The following is a 6,000-nucleotide window of genomic DNA, read 5'->3' on the forward strand; positions in this document are numbered from 1 at the left end:
GACTCTTCCAAGCAGAACTTAAAGAAAAAGAGTTCTTGAGATACTTGGTCATCGAATAGGCGTTACAGAGGTTCCGTGCGAGAGTTGTTTACAAGGCCAGTACTCAAAGTCATTTGTGAGAATTATTTAAATGTTCCAATAAACATCAGTTGTTTTCATCTAGAGGTCAACCGATAGTGGATTTTACCGATAGCTAGGTTGGACCACACTGGCTGATACTGATTAATCAACCAATAGTTTTTTAAAATGGATACTACATGAAAACTAAAACAGTGCTTTACTATTTTAAAAAAGCAGTAGCAGTACTGAACCATATTTTGTAAATGAATAAACATGTTAATATTAATTATTATACTAATCATTAAAGTTATTTAATAGTTTACTAATGTTAAAAAAAAGAAACTTTAAAATTTAAAAATGTAGCCTATTAGTATTAGTAAATGTTGAAATGAACACACTAGGAACAATATTCTACAGCTTTCATTAATAATACAAATAGACTCTTACTGTTAAGTATTACCATTTAATTTTAACAGTCATGCTTAAAGATGGCCATCTTTAAATATCTACAGTACACAAGGCCATAGCATTAAAATTACATACATAGATTATTGATATTGTATGTGAACTCTCACACTTTATTTGATTCTATTTTAGAACACTGCATGATTATTTAATGTCAGTGTCCCTTCCTGATTTCTTATTTTTTTGCATGTTTGTCACACTTTAATGTTTCGGATCATCAAACAAATTTAAATATTAGTAAAAGATAACAAGTGAACACAACATGCAGTTTTGAAATGAAGTTTTTTATGTAGTGCTTTTTCACACCGCTGTATGTATAATAATACAGGTGCATCTCAATATATTCGAATATTGTGGAAAAGTTCATTTATTTCAATAATTCAACTCAAATTGTGAAACTCGTGTATTAAATAAATTCAGTGCACACACACTCAAGTAGTTTAAGTCTTTGGTTCTTTTAATTGTGATGATTTTGGCTCACATTTAACAAAAACCCAACAATTCAATCTCAACAAAATTAGAATATGGTGAAATGCCAGTCAGCAAATCAACTCAAAAACTGAGCCTTCAAAATGGTCTCTCAGTTTGGTTCACTAGGCTACACAATCATGGGGAAGACTGCTGATCTGACAGTTGTCCAGAAGACAATCATTGACACCCTTCACAAAGAGGGTAACCCACAAACATTCATTGCCAAAGAAGCTGGCTGTTCACAGAGTGCTGTATCCAAGCATGTTAACAGAAAGTTGAGTGGAAGGAAAAAGTGTGGAAGAAAGATGCACAACCAACCGAGAGAACCGCAGCCTTATGAGGATTAGCAAGCAAAAATCGATTCAAGAATTTGAGTGAACTTCACAAGGAATGGACTGAGGCTGGGGTCAAGGCATCAAGAGCCACCACACACAGACCTGTCAAGGAATTTGTCTACAGTTGTTGTATTCCTCTTGATAACCCACTCCTGAACCACAGACAACGTCAGAGGCGCGAAGATGAGAGCAAGCTTTAAGAACAACTGGACTGTTGCCCAGTGGTCCAAAGTCCTCTTTTCAGATGAGAGCAAGTTTTGTATTTCATTTGGAAACCAAGGCCCTAGAGTCTGGAGGAAGTGTGGAGAAGCTCATAGCCCAAGATGCTTGAAGTCCAGTGTTAAGTTTCCACAGTCTGTCATAATTTGGGGTTGCAATGTCATCTGCTGGTGTTGGTCCATTGTGTTTTTTGAAAAACCAAAGTCACTGCACCCATTTACCAAGAATTTGGAGTACTTCATGCTTCCTTCTGCTGACCAGCTTTTTGAAGATGCTGATTTCATTTTCCAGCAGGATTTGGCACCTGCCCACACTGCCAAAAGCACCAAAAGTTGGTTAAATGACCATGGTGTTGGTGTGCTTGACTGGAAGAGCACTATGGAGAGAATCAAGAGGAAAATGAGAAAGAAGAGACCAAAAAAATGCAGATGAGCTGATTTATTAGGTTTCACAGTTTGAGTTGAATTACTGAAATAAATGAACTTTTCCACGTATATGTATGAGGGTTACCAACGGTTATGTTCAGGGTTAGTAGGGCCCTATAAAATCAGTTTTATTTTTTCCTAAATTCCGTTTTGTCCGTTTAAACTTTTCTGGATTCTGTTTTTTTTCTGTTTTAATTTTTCTCAACTCCTTTTTAGTAGTTAAATTAAAGCTTATTAATCAAAAAAGCATGTCTTATTAATTAAAACCATGAAATGTATACATTTTCATATCAATTTAATAAAAGTTTAACAAAAATTACGTTTAAGGGCCCTATCAAATGTTTTATTTTTTCTCACCATATTTTTTATTGTTACCAGATTCTGTGTTTTAGCATGTCTAATTATTTGAATGCATAAAACAACTTAATTTATTCTTTTTTTTTTTTCTTTTTTTTTTTTCTCAGAAATTCTGTGTTGTGTATTTACATTTTTCTGGTTATCAAATGAAGGCATAAAACATTAATTTCATTTATCTTTTAATTATTTAAATTAATGAAAACTTTATTTTTTGGCAAATAAAGGGGATTTACTTTTAAAATTAAAAACATGGAAGAAATGTTGTGTGATTATTCCTTAAAAAATGTTTGTTGCATAGCCTATTTTAGTAGTAGTAAATTCTAAGTAGATGTACATTCTACTGAAAAATAGACTTCAAATCAAACCCGACTTTTATTTTGATGGGTTGAATACCTTTACAGTTCTGTGTGTGTGATATGATGCTAGTTTTTACTCGAATCAAATGGTCAAATGCTCATGAAGTGACTCTCAGAGCAGTTCTGGAGATGTTGTTCATGTATTTACGTCCTCATTTATTGAGGCAGCAGATGCTGAAATCACCGTGAGCATCACGCGTGCTTCAGTATATGTGTTAGTTAAACGGAACCGCGTGTCCTGTGCCATTCATTGCCAGAGATGCGCAGAAACATGCAGGATTCATATTTAAATAGACTTTTGCGGCTTAATAGTTACAGATATTAGTCTATATCGCGATTTGATTTAAGTATAATGACCTACTTTGATTAATTCATTAAAAATTTCACAAATTCTGTGACTTTCCGCGTTAAACTATGAATTTCCTTTTTTACGACTGGATTTCCGCGATTCCGTCCACGTTTTCCACATCATGGAAATCATAGGGCCCTAGGTTAGGAGTTGGTTAGGACAATAATTAGTGTATACAATTAAACTACATAATTACTTAAAAATAATAATAATACAGAATTAAATAGCAAGTGTTATAAAATTGTATGAACTGCTAATATGTAAATATATCAAATAAGAATAATAATAATAATAATAATAATAATAATAAAAAATAGGGTCCTAGAAATGCGGTCCTGAAACTGCAGCCTCCGGTATTGCAGGAATACTCTACTCCAATAAATAGGCCTTATTGAAAATGCAAATTTAGAATTTAGATTTTCAGAATCCCGGTAACAGCAGAACACAAAGCAGTGCAGCACCGGACTCTGAAATGCGCAGCACTCGTGTTTATTTAATGAAATCATTGCCTTTTGAAGTTTAATCATCACATTAAACCATTTCACAATTCTGGTCTTTCCGTCCCCAAACTTAAGACCTCCTGAAATCATAATTAAGACTTTTTTCTTGTGCAATTTAAGACTTTTTATGGCCTTCAGTTTGATCCATCTAAATTTAAGACTTTTAAAGGGGCCGCGGAAACCCTGTATTACTATTTAAAATAACTTTTACTACTTTTTTATATTTTCAAATATCACATGATCCATTAGAAATTATTCAAATAAGCTGATTTGATGCTCAAATATATATATTATATATATATATATATATATATATATATATATATATATAGATCAATACATCAAATTATGTTTACCGTCACAGTTTACATGTTACAATGTTGCAATGCCTAAATTCCCTTTTAGCATTTAGATTACAACATAAAAAACTGCATAGGAATACTCCATTTAGAATACTTCAGATATGTTTTGAAATTATTGACCAAAATGTACCAGTCGCATCTGGTGCACAGGTGAAAGTTTATGTCGTGTGCACACCTGCTCAGCCTTTGCAGTGTCCTCACAGACGTTAGACAGAAAAATGATTCACAGACCTTTTCATCTGCTATGAGGTCACTGTCGGAACACAGGTTGCCCAACTCATGTGCAGGTTTTACCCTACAGGCACACAAATGGTGTCCTTGATTGGATGACGAGGTTCTGCCCACTCTATGTGGGTGACTGGGTATTTTGTCTCCCTATAGAAACAGAGCTTGTCAACATTCTTCCAAAACAAAGGCAAGAACTGGGCACATGGCCAAAATCTAGCTGGTTCTGTCGACAGGCTTGAAGGTTTGGTGCCTTCTCACAATAATGTGATCATTATCAGACCATCACAGCACTATGTTGCTTTTCACATCCTCCCCACGTTCATTCCATTGAGTGGGTGTTTTTTTTTTCTTTTTTTTCAGTTTTCCCCATTTCTTTCCCTCTATTCCCCTTTTTCTAGCACATGGTGTACCAGAGAGCACAGGTTCAGCAGAAACATTGCATGCCGGATACTTCCCTTTGGCGCTTCATCTTGTTGGGTTTGTCAGAGAGTTGGTTTCAAGTGGTGGTTGGCCTTCAGTTTACAGGCCTTGATTTAGATGCTTAAAACTCTGCAAAGCATAGCTCTAAATGTGAACTGCAAGAGTTCTAAAATTGTGCAAATAAAAACTTCTAGAACTTGCTTTTATTTAAGATAGTAAACCCTTAGAAATTTCCATTCATACCCCACACCAAGACATACATGCTGTGTGCCAAATCAATTTTAATAGGGTAATTTAATCCCTTCAGCACTAGAGAGTATTCATGTTTTCCACATTGTTGAAATAAAGATCATTGTACATCTGGAATATGGCTCGAAGACGATTTTTCTGCTTAGATGCATTGGTTCAGACCTGGTGGCTGTCTAAAAAATGGCTTGGGTAGCTGTTTTCCAACAACAAGACTTGAATTTAATTTCTTTAATTTTAACTTTTTGGAGCACTTAGAATCTAAAATTCGTTGCAGAATTGTTGCTTCACTCAGTGAAAAATTTGACCAGAATTTGCTCCTTAGAATTTTTTTTTGTTTTTTTTTTTAAATTTTTTTTATTTTTACTTACATTTGGGTGAAGAAAATCAACCTCTAAAAAAAAAAAAAAAGTCACATTTTGTTTCTTTGCAGCCTGAAATGAAGATAGACACTAATTTTGTTTTATCCAGCTGTATTTACTCAGCAGTGGAACTTATAAACATCCAAGTGAAAGATAAAAAAAAAAAAAAAAAATCCAAACCAAAATGCTGCATGAGTGGATCTGAAAAGGATCACCGCCTCCTAAAAATGACTTGTAAACTCAATCAGAAGTGGGCATAACCTTTCCTCAATGCCACACAAAGCCATTTGACTTTCAACTGTGATCAGCTGTGGTCATTTTGATTAACTCAGCATAAAAGAGCTTTCCTGGGGCATTTCAGTCCCTGTGGTAGTGCAACTGTAGCAAACAATCAAACCATGGGTGGCAAAGCACTGTCAAAAGATCTCCAGAGTTGTAGACAGGTACAAGGCTTTATCAATGCCTAGAAGCACAGTTTTCTGCCTGGTATAAGTGGCTGCTTAAAAAAAACAGTTCAGTCACAATAGACTTAAGCCTATAATGTGGTGAATAATAATCCAGGAACACGTATTAAGCTATAAGAAAAATATTTTGAATACTAACTTCACAGTACAACAGGTGTACTGTTACAGTGTGTTTTAGCAATTGATTTATGAAATACTTAAGACAGAACAGCCGTGATCTGAAAACACAACATAGTACTGTACAAGTAAGCTGGGTTTTCAGTGATCTACTTTTGAGGTATTCTGTTTTAAATGAAAGTGTCATTCAGCCCAGGCCCGTCTGTGTTTTCTGTCATGGATCTCGACTGCATTGTTTGCGATCGTGGTTGCTGATTGGTAACG

This window comes from Cyprinus carpio, chromosome A5 (assembly GCF_018340385.1).
Source record: "Cyprinus carpio isolate SPL01 chromosome A5, ASM1834038v1, whole genome shotgun sequence".
NCBI classification, from domain to species: domain Eukaryota; kingdom Metazoa; phylum Chordata; class Actinopteri; order Cypriniformes; family Cyprinidae; genus Cyprinus; species Cyprinus carpio.